Source organism: Pristiophorus japonicus, chromosome 9, assembly GCF_044704955.1.
Source record: "Pristiophorus japonicus isolate sPriJap1 chromosome 9, sPriJap1.hap1, whole genome shotgun sequence".
Lineage (NCBI taxonomy): Eukaryota > Metazoa > Chordata > Chondrichthyes > Pristiophoridae > Pristiophorus > Pristiophorus japonicus.
Genome location: NC_091985.1, coordinates 103,853,427 through 103,873,710, shown reverse-complemented (window position 1 = coordinate 103,873,710; position 20,284 = coordinate 103,853,427). Strand labels below are relative to the sequence as shown.

The following is a 20,284-nucleotide window of genomic DNA, read 5'->3' as shown; positions in this document are numbered from 1 at the left end:
TCTCCTAACTTGAGGAAGGACATTCTTGCTATTGAGGGAGTGCAGCGAAGGTTCACCAGACTGATTCCCGGGATGGCGGGACTGACCTATCAAGAAAGATTGGATCAATTGGGCTTGTATTCACTGGAGTTCAGAAGAATGAGAGGGGACCTCATAGAAACGTTTAAAATTCTGACGGGTTTAGACAGGTTAGATGCAGAAAGAATGTTCCCAATGTTGGGGAGGTCCAGAACCAGGGGTCACAGTCTGAGGATAAGGGGTAAGCCATTTAGGACCGAGATGAGGAGAAACTTCTTCACCCAGAGAGTGGTGAACCTGTGGAATTCTCTACCACAGAAAGTAGTTGAGGCCAATTCACTAAATATATTCAAAAGGGAGTTAGATGAAGTCCTTACTACTCGGGGGATCAAGGGTTATGGCGAGAAAGCAGGAAGGGGGTACTGAAGTTTCATGTTCAGCCATGAACTCATTGAATGGCGGTGCAGGCTAGAAGGGCTGAATGGCCTGCTCCTGCACCTATTTTCTATGTTTCTATGTTTCTATGACTGTCAGGAACGGGCTTTTGATTGGGCGCGAAACCTACTTGGTTCAAACAAGTTGTTGACCCTGTACGACCTCTATAAAAAATTGGTTCTGACATGTGATGCATCGTCCTATGGAGTTGGGTGCGTGTTGCAGCAGGGCAATGCTGAGGGTCAACTACAACCTGTGGCTTATGCCACTAGGTCGCTCTCTCAAGCAGAACAGGGATATGGGATGGTCGAGAAAGAAGCGCTCGCATGTGTCTATGGTGTAAAAAAAATGCATCAGTACCTCTTTGGTAGGAAGTTTGAATTAGTGACGGACCACAAGCCATTAACATCCCTATTGTCAGACAGCAAGGCTGTCAACGCCAATGCATCAGCCCGCATACAGCGATAGGCTCTCATGCTGGCTGCTTATGACTACTCCATCCGGCACCGGCCCGGCACTGAAAATTGTGCTAACGCGCTCAGCAGGCTTCCACTGGCCATCACTGAGGGGACAGCGAAGCAAAGCGCTAGATGGTCATGGCTGTCGATGTCTTTGACAGCGCAGGCTCCCCCATCACAGCCTGCCAGATCAAAATCTGGACAAACAGAGATCCCCTCCTATCCCTGATTAAGAAATGTGTCCTTACTGAGGATTGGGCGCCCGCACACGGTGCATGCCCTGAGGAGGTCAGACCATTCCACAGACGGATGGATGAGCTCTCCATCCAAGCCGACTGCCTGCAATGGGGCAGCCGGGTTGTTATGCCCCAGAAGGGCAGGGAGGCATTCATCAGGGAACTCCACAGTGAGCACCCAGGCATTGTGCTGACGAAGGCCATTGCCCGGTCATATGTTTGGTGGCCTGGAATTGATTCAGACCTGGAACACTGTGTTCGCAGGTGCACGATGTGTGCCCAGCTGGATAATGCCCCCAGGGAGGCCCCGCCCAGCCCATGGTCCTGGCCCACCAGGCCATGGTCACGCATTCATGTTGACTACGCGGGCCTGTTCATGGGAAAGATGTTCCTTATTGTGGTAGATGCGTACTCGAAATGGATCGAGTGCATCATTCTGAATTCATGCATGTCATCCACCACCGTGGAAAGCCTACGTGCGATCTTTGCAACCCATGGCTTGCCAAACATCCTGGTTAGTGATAATGGCCCATGCTTCACAAGCTACGAATTCCGGGAGTTTATGTCGGACAATGGCATCAACCATGTCAGGACTACGCCGTTCAAGCCGGCCTCCAATGGCCAGGCGGAATGTGCAGTCCAAATCACTAAGCAAGATATGCTCAGGATTCAAGGACCCTCCCTACAATGCCGCCTATCGCGCCTCCTGCTGCCCTATAGATCCAGACCGCACTCGCTCATAGGAGTCCCGCCCGCAGGGCTACTTATGACACGGACACTCAAAACACGGTTGTTCCTCATTCACCCAATCCTAACCGACATAGTTGAGGGCAAGCACAAGTCACAAAACGAGTACCATGACCATAATTCGAGGGGGAGATGTATAAAAATAAATGATCCTGTATTCGTCGTCCTCAATCACGCCATGGGGCCCAAATGGCTTGAGGGCACTTTAATTGACAGAGGGGAATAGGGTCATCGTGGTAAAACTCAACAATGGTCAGATATGCCGTAAGCATCTGGACCAAGTAAAAAAAAGGTTCAGCATCGACACGGAGGAACCTGAAGAAGACCATGAGATGGAGATCACACTACCGCCGGTGAACGCGCAATAAGAGCAATCAGAAGAATGCACAGTCCCTGCAGTCAGCCCAGACAGGCCAGAATCAGCACAGGTGACAGACACTCACATCAGCCTCCAACAACCAGAGCCCCAACTGTGGCGCTGCTCGAGGGAGCGTAGACCACCTGAAAGACTAAACCTATGATCCTAACAAGACTTTGGGGGGGGAAGGTGATGTCATGTATGTAACCACAATGTAACACCACTGTATTACTGTATACACACAACCTTGATGCACACCTTGACCACAAGGGGTGAACTTGTGGGAGATACTCCTTACCTGATCTCTCAGGTACATAAAGGGAGGTCCCACGCAGGGTCATCACTTGTGGAGTGCTGTGAATAAAGAGTTGAGGTCACAGAGTGACCTTGTCCCCAGAATGTGCCTCGTGTGGTTTCATGCTGTAGAGTAAGGACTTTACAAAAGGGACTATGGCCAGACATTCCGCGCTGACTGTCCCTTTGACAGCTCTTAAGTACCCTATTAGTGGGTGTCAATGGCCCCATCCTGGGCCACATTGTCCACTGTGATGGCATGAATGTCCGTTCAGCCTGCCATTGTCTCTGTTGAAGTCCTACTCTGGGGTCTATTGCTGCCTGGGGAGTGTTAGCCTGCCCCTGCCTGCCTGCAGGGCTCTGAGTCGCATTGATGATGTTGACTCCCTGATCCATCGCCGCGTTAGAGGCAGAATTGTGCGCGTATATTATTTCCGTCTCTTCCTCCCCCGCCATGAAAGTTTGAGCTATCAACGCCGCCGCTTCCAAGGTCAAATCCCTGGTCTCAATTAATTTGCGGAAAATTCCCGCATGACCGATGCCCTCGATAAATAAGTCCCTTAGCATCTCCCCCCTGCAGGTATCTGTGAACTTACAGAGGCTGGCCAAACGCCGGAGGTCCGCTACGAAGTCTGGTATGCTCTGTCCTTCACGACGTCGGTGGGTGTAGAATCTGCGTCAGGCCATATGTATGCTACTCGCCGGTTTGAGGTGCTCCCCGATCAATTTGCTAAGTTCTTCAAAGGTTTTGTCCGACGGCTTTTCAGGTGCTAGTAAGTCCTTCATGAGCGCGTAAGTCTTTGGTCCACAGCTGGTCAAAAGATGAGCCCTTCGCTTGTCCCCCCAGCCATTCTTTCGTAACGAAGCTTCGCTGAAGCCTCTCGACAAAATCATCCCAGTCTTCCCCAACACAGTACCGTTCCTCTTTGCTACCGGTGGCCATTCTCGTGGGTCGTGAATTCCTGTTTCTCGTCGCCAATGTAAAGTCCTTACTCTGCAGTATGAAACCACACGAGGCACATTCTGGGGACAAGGTCACTCTGTGACCTTAACTCTTTATTCACAGGACTCCAAAGACGATGACCCTGCGTGGGACCTCCCTTTTTATACCTGTGAGATCTGGTAAGGAGTATCTCCCACAAGTTCACCCCTTGTGGTCAAGGTGTGCATCTAGTTTGAGTGTATACAGTAATACAGTGGTATTACATTGTGGTTACATACATGAAAGCCCTTATCTCTTTATTCATCTAAGATATTTCATTATTAGCTCGTTTGATCCTGTTTTTAGTGGAAAACATTTCTCCTGAACTCCATTGACTACCTTTTTAAATAATTCCCACTGCTGTTCTATCTTTATTTATCATTATGTTTTCTAATTTATTTGCCCTAGTTCCATTCCCATTCCCTCAAAATTAGCTTTTATCCAATCTATTACTTTTGTCTTTGTCTTACTTTAATACATAAGAAATAGGAGCAGGAGTAGGCCATTCGGCCCTCAAACCTGCTCCACCATTCAATAAGATCATGGCTGATCTGATCTTGGCCTCAACTCCACTTTTCCTGCCCGTTCCCCATAACCCTTGACTCCCCTGTAGTTCAAGAATCTGTCTATCTCAGCCTTGAATATATTCAATGACTCAGCAATGGTAAGATGGCCTTCCTGTTTTTTCTACTGCAAATCCCTCAATGCAAACCTACTGCACGAGTTGGCATCATGTTTGTGTGCAGTCTCTGGAAACTCTTATACAGTCGCATGTTTCCATTGTGAACTAGACATTAAGTTGTTCTTTGAAAATGTAGTTAGTTCCTTTTATGTAACAGGTTGTCTACAACATGTCCCATTCCATGTAATGTCATCAATTACTGTGGACTTCTAACTATAATGGAGGAGTTTTCAAATTATAGCTGATTAATTGTGTTGTGTTTACATTTTGTAACATTTGTCCATTGTAGCAAGTACAGAACCTGTTTTACAGAATATGCATGTATTATCTGTGAAATGTGTAACCTGGATAGAAAATTCATCCATTTTAAGGAATCTGTGGCTAATATATTGCATTTGAACGCTGCAAGAAGCTGGAGCATACAGACCATCCATGGTTCAGGAAGATTCAATCTCTGGTCTGCTCTGAGTTAGCTGATCCCAGCTGGGGTAGTGAGAGGCAATCGGCCTCAGCACTGTCGATTAAAAAGGAACTCATTTAATATAAAGCTGCCTTTACTTGTGCATTCAGTGACCCCCTTGTTACCTTGTGGTGCTGTCCTTGGGCTATTGTTTCCATGAATCATATCACTGGATAGAGCTTCCTGATGTCACATCGATGTTTTTTTGCTTCTTCCTTGGCTTTATGTGGTACAATTTCTCCACTTCGTTGGTCTTGAATTTGCGTTGTCATCTATCTTCTTGCAGTCTGCATTGGTCTTCTAACTGTCTCTCATTTTTTTTCTTCCTCTAACTTTCGTTGTTCTCATTCTCATAGAAATCATAGAATCATAGAATGGGTACAGCACGGAAGAAGGCCATTCGGCCCGTTGAGCCCACGCCGGCTCTCCGCAAGAGCATCTAAAGTAGTCCCACTCTCCCGCCCTTTCTCCACAGTTCTGCAATTTTTTTTCTTTCAGGTACTTATTCAACTCCCTTCTGAAAGCAGTGATTGAGTCTGCCTCCATCACTCTTTCAGGCACTGCATTCCAGATCCTAACCACTCGCTGTGGAAACAAGTGTTTTCTTATGTCACCTTTGGTTCTTTTGCCAATCACCTTAAATTTGTGTCCTCTGGTTCTTGACCCTTCTGCCAATGGAAACAGTTTCTCTCGATCTACTCTGTCCAGACCCCTCATGATTTTGAACACCTCTATCAAATCTCCTCTCAATTTTCTCTGCTCTACGGAGAACAACCCCATCTTCTCCAGTCTATCTACATAACTGAAGTCCCTCATCCCGGGAATCAATCTCATAAATTTTTTCTGCATCCTCTCTAAGGCCTTCATATCCTTTACCGAAAGTGTGGTGCCCAGGATTGGACACTGTACTCCAGTTGGGGCTGAACCAGTGTTTTATACAAATTCATCATAATTTCCACACTTTTGTACTCTTTTCCTTTATTCATGAAGCCCAGGATCCCGTAAGTTTTTTTAACTGCTTTCTCAACCTGCCCTGCACCTTCAATGATTTGTGCACATATACCACTAGTTCTCTCTGTTCCTGCACCCCCTATAGGATTGTACGCTTTAGTTTATATTTCCTCTCCTCATTCTTTCTACCAAAATGCATTACATCACACTTTTCTGCTTTAAATTTCATCTGAAACATGTCCGCTCATTCCACCAGCCAATCTATCACTATCCTCCTCACTGTTCACCATACTTCCAAGTTTTATGTCATCTGCAAATTTTGAAATTGTGCCTAGTACATCCACATCCAAGTCATTAATATATATCAAGAAAAGCAGTGGTCCTTGTACCGACACCTGGAGAACAACATTATATACCTACCTCCAGTTCAAAAAAAACTGTTCACGACTACTTTTAAAAAAAATTAATTCCGGGATATGCGTGTCGCTGTCAAGGCCAGCATTTATTGCCCATTCCTAATTGCCCTTGAGAAGGTGGTGGTGAGCTGCCTTTTTGAACTGCTGCAGTCCTTATGGTGAAGGTACGCCCACAGTGCTGTTAGGTAGGGAGTGCCAGGATTTTGACCCAGTGATGCTGATGGAACGCCGATATATTTCCAAGTCAGGATAGTGTGTAACTTGGAGGGGAACTTGCAGGTGATAGTGCTCCCATACGCCTGCTGCCCTTGTAGTTCTAGGTGGTAGAGGTCACGGGTTTGGGAGGTGCTGCCTCGTGTTGGTTCTCCTGCTGCACCACCTGCCACAGGCCCAGTCGGGCAGCTATGTCCTTCAGGATTCAGCCAGCTCAGTCAGTACTGGTGCTACTAAGCCACTTTTGGTGATGGACATTGAAGTCCCCCACCCAGAATACATTGTGTGCCTTTGCTACCCTCAGTGCTTCTTCCAAGTGGTTTTCAACATGGAGGAGTACTGATTGATCAGCTGAGGGAGGGCAGTAGGTGGTAATCAGCAGGAGGTTTCTTTGCCCATGTTTGACCTGAAGCCATGAGACTTTATGGGATCCAGAATCAATGTTGAGGACTCCCAGGGCCGCTCCCTCCCGACTGTATACAACTGTGCCGCCACCTCGGTGGGACAGGACATACCCAGGGATGGTGATGGAGGAGTCTGGTACATTGGCTGAAAGGTATGATTCTGTGAGTATGACTATGTCAGGCTGTTGCTTGACTAGTCTGTGTGACAGCTCTCCCAATTTTGGCACAAGTTAGTGAGTAGGACTTTGAAGTTCAACTGGGCTGGGCGTGCCTTTGTAGTGTCCGAAGCCGGTGCCGAGGTCGATGCTGGGTGGTCCATTCGGTTTTATTCTTGTTATTGTTTCTTGTAGCGGTTTGTTACAACTGAGAGGGCAGTTAAGAGTCAATCACATTGCTGTGGGTCTGGAGTTACATATAGGCCAGACCAGGTAAGGACGGCAGATTTCCTTCCCTCAAGGACATTAGTGAACTGGATGGGTTTTAATGACAATTTCATGGTAGTTTCATGGCCACCATTACCGACACTAGCTGTTTATTCCAGATTTATTTAATTTTACTGAATTTAAATTCCCCAGCTGCCGTGGTGGGATTTGAACTCATGCCTCTGGATTACTAAGCTGTCACGTAGCCAATTTCATGTCCATACTGCCACTGTCACTTTTATTCCATGGCCTTCAACTTTACTGGCATGCCTATTATGTGTCACTTTGTTAAATGCCTTTTGGAAATCCATGTGCACCATGTCAACCACATTGCCCTCATCAACCCTTTCTGTTAGCTCATCAAAAAACTCGATCAAGTTGGTTAAACACGATTTGCCTTTAACAACTCCATGCTGGCTTTCCTTAATTAATCCACACTTGTCCAAGTAACTGTTAATTTTGTCCCTGATTATTGTTTCTAAAAGCTTCCCCCCTAACAATGTTAAACTGACCGGCCTATAATGGCTGAGTTTATCTTTACACCTTTTTTTGCAATTCTCCAGTCCTCTGGCACCACCCCCATTTCTAAAGAGGATTGGAAGATTATGACCAGTACCTCCATGATTTCTTTGTTCTAGGATGCATCCCATCCAGCCCTGGAGACTTATCTACCTTAAGTACAGCCAGCCTGTCTAGTACCTCATCTTTATCAATTCTTATCCCATCCAGTATCTCCTTTACCTCCTCCTTTACCATGTCTATGGCAGCATCTTCTTCCTTGGTGAAGACAAATGCAAAGTATTCATTTAGTACCTCAGCCATACCCTCTGCCTCCATGTGTAGGTCTCCTTTTTGGTCCCTAATCGGCCCCATCCCTCCTCTTACTACCCATTTACTATTTATATGCCTATAGAAGACTTTTGGATTACCTTTTATATTAGCTTCTCACTCTTCCACATCCTCCAATTTCAATATTTCTAACTGGAACACTCTCTCTTTGTATGTCAAGAAGTGTCAGCCAAGGCTCAGTTGGTAGCACTCTCGCCTGAGTCAGAAGGTTCAAGCCCCACTTCAGAGATGTGAGCATATAATCCAGGTTGATACTCCAGTACAATACTGAGGGAATGTCGGAGGTGCCATCTTTTGGATGAGATGTTAAACTGAGACCTCATCTGCCCTCTCAGGTGGACGTAAAAGATCCCATGGCACAATTTCAAAGAAATGTAGGGGCGTTCTCCCTGGTTTCCAGGCCAATATTTATCCCTCAACTAACATCACTAAAACAGATTACCTGGTCATTATTACAATGCTGTTTGTGGAACCTTGCTGTGTGCAGATTGACTGCTGCATTTCCTCCATTAGTGACTACACTTAAAAAGTATTCAATTGGCTATAAAGCACTCTGGAATTGCTTGAAGTCTTCCTTCCTGTACAGGCAAATGAGCTAGCTCAATTTCTTTATCTGCATCTATTGATCTTGTCAATATTTCTAAATGTCACTATTACTACAAAGTTAATTAAAAAAATGTAAACATTGTAAAATGCCTTCACTCCACAAGTACAATTCAGATCCCACTCCTGCTGTCAACAATGGTCTGGATTTTGCAAGGCTGATAACGGCATATGCACAGCACATGCGCGAAAACCCAGAATTTGCAAACTGTCGACGTTCACCTTGACCGATCATACGAACTGACCCAAATATTACTTTTGCTGGCGCAGAGTTGGGCTGTTTGCCCAGCAAATAAATGCCCAGGAAACCCTTCCGCCTGCTTTCACCAGAGTAAGCGTTAATATAAATGTTAAATCATAAATGTAAAAATCATCCACAAACATTTAAAATTAGTTCAAAAAATTAAATTTTTATTGTAAATGTAATGTATTATTAAAGGGACTTTTAATTACATTTGAAAATGGAAATATTTATTTTTATTCCATTTGTGTAAATTATTATTATTTGGGGATTCCTCATAAGCTGATGGGGATTCCATTCATAAATTGAATCCCCATATGCATATGAGGAATCCTCCTTTCTGATAGGAGGACCTGGCCCACTTAATCCCACAGACACTTCCGAACCGCCTGCATCCCTGGGATCCGTGGGCCTTTACGCAGGCATATGCCTGGAAGCCCAGGACCTGAAGCCTCCAAAGCCCGGGAGCCAGCAGGTAGGTTTGGACTTTTTTCGGGCTTATGCCTCCGACCCCAAATTCCAGCCCAATGTTTCAGATTTAACAGATCTTACATTAACTCTTCTCTTGGGCCACTTACATATGCACATTGATCCAAAGTGTACCTTTACTGCCTGATATCTCATTAAAGAATTGCATGACCTGGGGGTCAGAACATAAAATCCTTGAGTACTGGACACTGTGATCTCACACATGCTACAACAAGCGATCTCATATCCTCGCAGAAGGCAGACCGAAAAATGCTCTAGTGAGACGAAACACAGATGTAAATGAACAAACTGCTTTATTTGATGAAAGATATGAATGAACAGAATACAATTTTCCCAAGACTCGTCTATTTCCTACTACTACTGTATTATTAAAATAATAAAATGCACAACTCTGCCACTGCTCTTAGCAAAACATTTTATTTTCTAGACTGGAGGAGAACACAGATCCAGCAGTATAACTCTGAGGGCTAGAAATTCGGTTTTGGGTCATAACGTTTATTTTGGCGGAAAAAAAATGCTATGACTCCGCTATGATTTCAAGTCGAACATTCGGGGAAAAATAGAAAAAATTGCGCCCGGCGGGAAAAACCGGCGTTGCATGAAGATTTGCGGCGCAAACTGTGAATTTTCTGCAACTTTTCTCCAAGGCCGATACTGCTGCAAGTTAGGCCTAGGGAGGGAGGAAAACACAAAAAAAAGTTTCCAAAAAACAAAAAATAACAAATCACAAAACATTCACAAGACCCTTTTCTAGCAAATTGCTGCAAAAGAATTTTAAAATAAAAATTTAACTTACCTTTTTGCAGGGTTTCATACCTACCACTGTTCCCAGGGCTGCTCAGACAGGTTTTTCTTCAGCGTTTTTTTTACCCATCTATGGGTCACCACTGAGTCAAATATCGGGCGAAAGCACTTTTTCCAGTCTTGCACACCGGCAGTCCGCTCCCCAGCGGTATTTCAAAACCGGTGCAAGACTTCAGCGAATTTCCCGCCGCATCGTTTTCCGCCTAAAACGGCAAAATACTGCCGAAAAACCCGGTGCAAGGTTGTGGAATTTCCAGCCCAAAGTCTGTGACCCCACGTAGCTCTAAAGCCATTACCTGTAATACAAGCACAGCCTTATTGCTGTAGTTAGTTCCTGTCGCTGTGAGGCACTATCTAACCTCTACAATGAATTATGCTTCATGTTATAATGTTGGTGTTCCCAGTTTCAGTCACTTGGTGGTGCTAAGCAGATATTTTATACACTTCTGTTTCTGCATTGTATCACCAATTGACTAATATCAGATCTTTCAGCAATATCATAATTAGATAGACAGTTTAAAAAGGTCATTTAGCCCATCCTTATTCATATACCCAAAAAAAGCCATAGTCTCCCATCATAACTTTCGTAATTTAAATGTCTGTGCCCTCATAACCCTACATGTTGATCATCTTTTGAAGATCTTCCTCAAATTAGTCCTAAATTTGCCCTTTGCCTCTCGGAAGTTGTCCCCCTTGACCTACATTCATGGTTTGGTTAAAAGTAGTATTTGTTTTTTCTGTACTGTCTACTAACTTAGATACTTCTAAATGAAGCATGTTTTCCTATGTCGTTGACTTTTGTCTGTGGATTATGTTATTGATTTCTATCTTGCTTGTCACAGTATACACAGGATTAAAGTTAGGTTCAATTATAGAAATTGGTTCAGTCTGGCTGAGAGTGTGTCAGGACAGCAGAGGTGTTGGGACTGAAAATCCTTAGAAACAAAAATAGAAAATAGTGGAAACACTCAGCAGGTCAGACAGCACCAGTGGAAGAAGGAACCAAAATTAAAATTTCTCGTCTTATGACACTCCATATTTTGATGAAGGTTGGACCTTGAGGCTTCTTAAGCAGCAGTCTGAGAGTTAATGGTCTAGAAATTTGCGGCACCATTGGCAGCTCGCTGGTTGCAGGGGGCAGCAAGATCAGCTGGCTCAGACGCTGGTCAAGGTCCTCGGGAGAGTCTGGGAGATGGGGATGCAATCAATCAAGGGGCAAGTAGTGGCTGGCAGCGGCCTGTGGATTTTTATGTGGAGCCAGGAGGAGCACTCTTGCTCCTCCTGAATCCACAATAAGGTAAATAAAAAATTTAACATTTACCATTTTGGTGGCATTCTCCAGCAGTCCCTTTAAGGGTCATTGGCTTGGCTGCTAAGCATCTGAAGAAACTGCAGCATGCTGCAGTCATTTGCAATCCAGTTCTGAAACAGTCGTTAGGCCCCTGATTTATATATGCAATGAACCTAATGTCAATATGAGGTGCTAACGTCTTCATGGCCACTTCAATTTCTGCCAGGGTCTTGTGCGTGTTGGATTTTGAGAGGCAAGAAACCAGCACTCTAGTCCCTATTTCATATCATTTATTTAATTAGCAGATTACAGATGAGACAGTGATATATCTGACAGATTTTTATTAGTTAATGACAGCACACTGAATAGTTCATGCAAGCAATACATCAGTATACTTACAAGTAGCAGACCCATCAGAAATTAAGGGGGAAAAATCCCGTTGCACCACGTTTGGGGCGGTAACATCCACAAGGCGGGACTTTTTGCACCAGGCTTTCCATTCCTATGGTTTGTAGAATGGTCACTTCGAGCAGCTACTAGACTAAAATTTCTGAGGCTTCTTCCTATGCAGGGCTGTTGCGTTAGTTTGCACCATCTTGTCCTACAAGGAAAGAAGTGCTGCTGAGATGTTGAGAATGATAGCCAAATGCTCATCCTGTATTAGAAACATAGAAACATAGAAACATAGAAAATAGGTGCAGGAGTAGGCCATTCGGCCCTTTGAGCCTGCACCACTGTTCAATAAGATCATGGCTGATCATCACCTCAGTACCCCTTCCCTGCTTTCTCTCCATACCCCTTCATCCCTTTAGCCGTAAGGGCCATATCTAACTCCCTCTTGAATACATCCAATGAACTGGCATCAACAACTTTCTGTGGCAGAGAATTCCACAGGTTAACAACTCTCTGAGAGAAGAAGTTTCTCCCCATCTCGGTTCTAAATGGCTTACCTCTTATCCTTAGACTGTGTCCCCTGGTTCTGGACTTCCCCAACATCGGAAACATTCTTCCTGCATCTAACCTGTCCAGTCCCTTCAGTATTTTATATATTTCTATGAGATCCCCTCTCATTCTTCTAAACTCCAGTGAATACAGGCCCAGTCGATGTCAGTCCTGCCATCCCGGGAGTCAGTCTGGTGAACCTTCGCTGCACTCCCTCAATAGCAAGAACGTCCTTCCTCAGATTAGGAGACTAAAACTGAACACAATATTCCAGGTGAGGCCTCACCAAGGCCCTGTACAACTGCAGTAAGACCTCCCTGCTCCTATACTCAAATCTCCTAGCTATGAAGGCCAATATGCCATTTGCCTTCTTCACCGCTTGCTGTGCCTGCATACCAACTTTCAATGACTGATTGCACCTCCCCTTTTCCTAATCTGCCGCCATTGAGATAATATTCTGCCTTCGTATTTTTGCCACCAAAGTGGATAACCACACATTTATCCACATTATACTGCATCTGCCATGCATTTGCCCACTCACCTCATCTGTCCAAGTCACCCTGCAGCCTCTTAACATCCTCCTCGCAGCTTGCAGTTTATAAAGTGCATGTGCCCAGAGATTGGCCACTGCACAGGCAGGAACTCACGCAAATTAACTAATTGGATGCACACTTGGCAGTTTTGGCGGCAAAGGTCCTTGACAATCAAGCGGATGTCCCACTCTGTATCATTTCACACTCTAAGTGCAGAAAGGCCATACTTATATTGTATCACTTGAACTTCAAATTCCGAGTTAACTCTTTCTTATTGAATTAGAGTTATTAAAGCATGCAATAGGCAATTTGGAAACCTGGTATATGTACATTGGACGATCCAACAAATTTCTTCCACCTTTTGTTATACTCTCAACAATCATTGGAATCAAAACTCTGAAATATCAAACATTGCGTTGATTCACCCATCTACCATCCTGTCCTGCACAAATTTCTGCAAATCGATTACCTGAGTCCTTGTCTATCTCCATTGTCTTCTCATCCCAAGACAGAATTAGAAAAAGAGTCTAAGACAAATAAACACAGAGTTGAAAGTGAGAGAAAGTGTGTGAGCACCATACAGTGACACAGAGGAAGAGGGAGAGAGTATGGAACAAACAGAAAGAACCAAAAATTGGGTAACCACTGAATAGACAATGAAAGGATGAGCGAAAAACAATTTTTGAATTTTTAACCATGACAAATTTCATATTTATATCAATTTTTAATATTATAAGTAATGCTGAGCTTCCCTGACAGCCTGGTGAGTAAGGAGACTGTATGGTGTAGCTATGTGCCATACAGATCAGGTCTCAAACTGAATTCCTGGTTTGTGCTGATTTGCGTGATCCAGCCAGAGTAACAATTTATTCAACAATCCCGGGTAAATACAAATTCTTTCTTTCTTACACATGGGCAACTCTTCCTTTTCTTCCTTGCACACTACAGAAACCAATAGACTATTCACCATCTAAAATTAGCAGCTCAGCAAGTAGTGCATCACTGCTCTCTAGGTCATCATCATCATAGGCAGTCCCTCGGAATCGAGGAAGACTTGCTTCCACTCCTGAATTGAGTTCTTTTGGTGGCTGAACAGTCCAATACAAGAGCCACAGACTCTGTCACAGGTGGGACAGATAGTCGTTGAGGGAAGGGGTGGGTGGGACTGGTTTGCCGCACGTTCTTTCCGCTGCCTGCGCTTGATTTCTGCATGCTCTCGGCGTTGAGACTCGAGGTGCTCAGCGCCCTCTCGGATGCACTTCCTCCACTTAGGGCGGTCTCGGGCCAGGGACTCCCAGGTGTCAGTGGGGATGTTGCACTTTATCAGGGAGGCTTTGAGGGTGTCCTTGTAGCGTTTCCATTGCCCACCTTTGGCTCGTTTGCCATGAAGGAGCTCCGAGTAGAGCACTTGCTTTGGGAGTCTTGTGTCTGGCATGCGGACTATGTGGCCTGCCCAGCGGAGCTGATCGAGTGTGGTCAGTGCTTCAATACTGGGGATGTTAGCCTGAATGAGGACGCTGATGTAGGTGCGCCTGTCCTCCCAAGGGATTTGTAGGATCTTGCGGAGACATTCTTGATGATATTTCTCCAGCAACTTGAAGTGTCTACTGTACATGGTCCATGTCTCTATTACTACTGCCCTGAACTGCTCTCTCGGTAAAGAGGTCACAAACACAGGATCTTGCAATATGTATCATCAACTGAATGTCCAGATTGTGTGACCACATGCAAAGAATTCTTCATGTAAATGCCAGATATGCATCTTTTCAGGCGAGTACCCATGCGTTCTGTGTTACAAGCCGTAGACAACTTTCTCCTCACCACATCCCACTCCTCCGCTCCGTTGTGCTCCATAACTCACCCAATGCCACATCTTCACCGACACTATCTATTTTTCCCCAGGACACAGGGGGTAATATTGAGGGCATTGGGGCAAAGGGACATGAGGCAGGATCTTGCTGCAGGGGCCACGTCCTCATCATTCCCTTTTTCATCGTCATTACAGTCAGTTATAATGAGAAATAAATGTATTCCATGCTGTTGCTTCTCCTCCTCATCTTCATCTTCTTTATTGTCCTCTGTCTCCTGTTGCTGTGATGGAACTGGATGAAAGGAGGATATAAATTAACAATAGGTGAACATAACCCACGATGAAGCATGTGCAGGCTTCTGTGTGCGGCTTCACGGGGATGACATGGTGATCGTCTATGTCTGTACTAACTAACCTGCAGCCTTTTGCCATCACCCAACAACTCTCTGATGTCACACTGCCCCCTCCGGTGCCCTGCCTTTCACATGCATTGTAGTCAAGTTTCTCCTGTAACAGGATTAAGTGCTTTAGATGAAAGATAGCATTTGAAGCATGTCGCCCAGGGGGTAGGGTCAGATAGTTGATGTAACAGATCACCTTGGTATCAACCTATTAAATTGGAGGAAAGTCTTTAAAGCTCAAGACCTAGAAATTCGATAGCCCTCGAAAACCGGCATGGGGATCGCGATGCGATAGCAAGCCACGCCCATTTAGAGGACTGCAGGCCACACACAACCTTCGTGTTGCCCGCTCATTTGCATGATTGTAGCGTTCAGCCCAAGTTCATGCGAGGTTAGCTTCAATTACAGCTAGCCTGCAGTACTTAAAGCCAGTCTGCACCTTTTAAAGGGGAGGTGCTTTCTGCTTCCAAAAGCTGATTGAAATGGCTGAGAAGACAGTGGACAAGAGGTTATATTGATGGCACGACAGTGGAGAGAACATGCACCAAGATTCTCCAATGCAGCACTGGAGACATTAAACAAATTTTTAAAAATTGAAGCAGAGGACTTTGTAAAATTAAATGATCACCTTGTTACGACTTTTACTTCCTCGAGATAGTCAAGTTCGATCGTCTTCTCGGTGTTCCATCAGGGCCGTTGCCGACTCCGAAAGAGAGGTCCTCTTTCCACAGGGGGCCAGGAGGCCTTCCAGGTAACAGACTGCAGTGGGAGCATACAGCTGAAGTGGTTAATGAAGCAGTTTAATCGTGAGGACATGGAGGGTTGATGACCTCACACAAGTGGTCAAGGTCAGTGAATTCATCTTCAAATGCCATATCCCACTATCTGCACCACTAGCCATACACACTGCTCAATGCACCATACCCCATCACTCACCAATCAACAACCTCTCCCAAACACGACTCATACCTCACATTCATAGTTTCACCTCACCTGCACACACTTACCACTGCTGCAAGCCTCATACCTACATTTCACAGCTTGCACACACTGTCAACTATTCAACCCAAACAAATTACACCACACTCAATGACACACTTCCATTTCTCTTGCAGGAAAAAGTGATGCATAACCGGCATCAGCAGAACTTAACCAGCGGGGGACGGGCTCACCTGCATGACCTCACCCCCTTGGAGGGGACGGTGCTGGCCATTCTTGGCAGCAGCATGGCTGAGCCCGTGACCAGCGGCGGAGATGAAAGAATAGAAGATGTCAGTATCCTCATACGATATCCTCCTTCTCACATCCTACTTTCCCCTCATCTCTTCTGATTTACAAAGTGCATATGGTGTGTGTTATGTATGTAAACATTATAACTGTGTAAGACTTGCCACCAGAGGGCGCACCTGTTGGAGACCCAATGCAAGCGAATATAAAAGGTTGTCTGCCATGCTGCTTTGGCACTCTGGAGTTTTATTAAAGAGACTAAGGTCACATCAGTTTAAGTTTACAGTACTCAGTCTTGTGGAGTTATTCTAAACATAACAATTGGCACCGAGTAACAGATCACGTAGTTATGGCTGCCATTGGTATTCTTGAGCGATTTGTAGAGGGTGATGATTGGGAAGCGTTCGTTGAACGTCTCGACCGGTACGTCGTGGCCAATGAGCTGGATGCAGACGATAAAGTGATCAAGCGCAGGGCGATTCTCCTCACCGTTTGTGGGTCTACAAGATACGGCCTCATCAAGCCTCTGCTAGTACCGACGAAACCAACGGAAAAGACATATGCAGAGTTGTGTACGCTGGTTCAGGACCACCTCAAGCTGAAGGAGAGCATCTTAATGGCCAGGTATCGCTTCTAGACGCACCATCGCTCCAAGTCCAGGACGTGACGAGTTATGTCGCCGACCTAAGACGCCTTGCGAATTTGCTGGATTTTTGGGGGAAATGCTGTGGGACTTTTTCGTGCTTGGAACCGGCCACAAGGTCATTCTTCGCAAGCTGCTGTCTGCCGAATCCCCAGACCTGAGCAAGGCCATCACGATAGCCCAGGCTTTCATGTCCATGAACGATAATACTAAACTGATAAACTGATATCTTCTCAGCATTGGAGCACACCGGCAAGTACTGTGCATAAAATAACGTCACTAGCAGGCAGAACTGTACATGGCAGGGCCTACACATCTGCAGCTGCAAGACCTAGGATGACTCAGAGTCCGCCGTGGGGCGTGAATGCGAATCCATTAACATCATGTTGGCGCTGCGGGGGTAATCATAGAGCCCATCAATGTCGATTCAAGCACTACGTGTGCAAAGGCTGTGAAACAATGAGGCACCTCCAGCGAATGTGCAAACGTGCTGTGACTCACCACGTGGCAGAGTCGGCAGAAGATGGTCGATCTGAAGCGGAGCATGCAGAACGAGTAAAAGAGGCAACTCAACCCGAGGCCGAGGAAGAAGTGTATGGGGTACATACCTTCACCACCAAGAGCCCTCCTATAATGCTGAAAGTCAAATTAAATGGATTCCAGTTTCCATGGAATTGGACATGGGGGTGAGTCAGTCAATTATGAGCCAGAAGGCTTTTGAGAAACTGGGGCAACAAGGCACAAAGGACCAAACTGAGCCCGATTTATACGAAGTTGCGCACTTACACCAAAGAGCTCATACCAGTCATTGGCAGTGCGGCAGTGAACCTATCGTACGATGGAGCTGTGCATGACTTATCACTGTGGATTGTACCAGGCGATGGCCCAACGCTGTTCGGCAGAACTGGCTAGGAAAGATTCGATGGAACTGGGATGACATCAAAGCACTATCTTTGGTGGATGAAGCCTTGTGCACTCAAGTGCTGTGAAAATTTCCATCGCTATTTGAACCAGGCATCGGCAACTTCACAGGCGCAGATCCATCTAGTCCTTGATGCACGGCCTGTTCATCACAAGGCTCGAGCGGTTCCATATATGATGAGGGAGAAAGTCGAGATCGAACTGGACAGACTTCAACGAGAGGGAATCATATCACCAGTTGAGTTCAACGAGTGGGCCAGCCCAATTGTTCCAGTGTTGAAAAGCGATGGCACAGTCAGAATCTGCGGAGACTACGAGGTAACGATCAACCGAGTCTCATTACTAGACCAGTATCCACTACTCAAAGCGGATGACCTGTTTGCAACGTTAGCAGGGGGGATGTCATTCACCAAATTGAACCTAACCTCCGCTTACATGACACAGGAGCTGGCTGAATCTTCGAAAAGGTTGACGTGCATCAACACGCACAAAGGACTGTTTATATACCACAGATGCCCTTTTGGGATTCGCTCGGCTGCTGCCACTTTCCAGAGGAACATGGAGAGTCTGCTGAAATCGGTTCCACGCACCGTTGTGTTTCAAGACGACATCCTGATCACCGGTCGTGACACCATCGAACACCTGCACAACCTGGAAGAGGTTCTAAAGTGACTGGACAGAGTGGGACTCAGGCTGAAACGCTCCAAGTGTGTTTGCCTGGCGTCAGAGGTCGAATTTTTGGGAAGAAAGATTGCGGCAAATGGCATCAGATCCACAGACTCTAAGACGGCGGCCATCAAGAATGCACCCAGACCACAGAATGTGACGGAGCTGTGTTCATTCCTGGGACTCTTCAACTATTTTGGTAACTTTCTACCTGGGTTGAGCACTTTGCTGGAACCTTTGCATTTATTGCTATGTAAGGGTGACGACTGAGTTTGGGGTGAATCTCAAGAGACAGCCTTTGAGAAAGCCAGAAACCTGCTATGTTCTAACTAGTTACTTGTATTGTATGACCCCGTGTAAACGTTTAGTGCTAGCTTGTGATGCATCTTCGTACGGGTCGGTTGTGTATTACAGCAAACCAATGTATTAGGCAAACTGAAATCGGTTGCATATGTGTCTATAAGTCTATCTAAGGCCGAAAGAGTCTACAGTATGGTTGAGAAAGAGGCGTTAGCATGCATATACGGGGTTAAGAAAATGCACCAAACCTATTTGGACTCCGGTTCGAGCTTGAAACCGACCACAAATCGATCATTTTGCTTTTTTCAGAAAGCAAAGATGGGCACTAACATTGTCCGCTTGTGAATGTATTATCCGCCACAGACCAGGCACGGAGAACTGTGTTGATGTCCTCAGTCGGCTACCGTGCTCACCACCAGGGTGGAAATGGCACAGCCCGCAGACTTGCTTCTGGCCATGGATGTTTTTGAGAGCGAGGGGTCACCCGTCACGGCTCACCAGATCAGGACCTGGACTAGCCAGGACCCTGTGCTATCACTAGTAAAAAGTTGCGTCCTCAATGGGAGCTGGTCTGCTGTTCCCGGGGAAATGCAAGATGAAATTAAGCCGTTTCACCGACGTAAAGATGAAATGTCCATCCAGTCGGATTGTCTCTTATGGGCTAAGCGCGTGGTTTTGCCAAAAAATGGCAGGGAAACGTTTATACGCGACCTGCACAGTACTCACCCAGGTGGAGTCATGATGAAGGCTATTGCCAGGTCGCACGTTTGATGGCCCGGCATTGACTCGGATTTGGAGTCATGTGTACACCAATGTAACACTTGCTCACAGTTGAGCAATGCACCATTGGAGGCTCCACTGAGTCTGTGGTCATGGTCCTTCAAGCCGTGGTCCAGGAATCACATAGATTTTGCTGGCCCCTTTCTAGGAAAGGTGTTCTTAGTAGTAGTAAATGCTTACTCTAAATGGATTGAATGTGTAATCATGTCATCCTGCATGTCCACTGCCACCATTGAAAGCCTCCGAGCCATGTTCGCCACCCATGGCTTGCCCTACGTCCTTGTCAGTGACAATGGACAGTATTTCACCAGCTCAGAATTCAACGAGTTTATGACCCGGAATGGCATCAAGCATGTCAGGTCTCCCCCGTTTAAGCCCGCATCCAACAATCAAGTGGAACGGGCAGTCCAAACTATCAAGCAGAGCTTGAAACGTGTGACTGACGGCTCCCTGCAGACCTGCTTATCTCGGGTTCTGCTCAGTTACCGGATGCGACCCCACTCGCTTACCGGGGTTCCCCCGGCAGAATTGTTAATGAAGAGAGCACTCAAAACCAGGCTCTCCTTAGTACACCCGGATCTTAATGATCATGTGGAAACCCGGTGTCACTGGCAAAACATGTACCACGATCGCGCGGCTGTATTGCGTGACATTGATGTAAACAACCCTGTGTTTGTCCTTAATTAAGGTCATGGTCCCAAATGAGTT

The 20,284-nt window shown here is 45.9% G+C and overlaps 1 long non-coding RNA gene across 1 annotated transcript in view; it reads right to left on the bottom strand.

Moving 5' to 3' along the window:
• Window positions 1-9,534: 9,534 nt before the first annotated feature.
• Window positions 9,535-20,284, bottom strand: part of LOC139273160 (uncharacterized) — a 40,766-nt gene continuing 30,016 nt past the window's right edge. The window contains exons 2-4 of the long non-coding RNA XR_011595028.1: window positions 15,668-15,798; window positions 11,753-11,954; window positions 9,535-9,928 (exon numbers count right to left, since the gene is read on the bottom strand). This is a non-coding gene — a long non-coding RNA (uncharacterized lncRNA). The remainder of the gene's footprint in view (window positions 9,929-11,752; window positions 11,955-15,667; window positions 15,799-20,284) is intronic.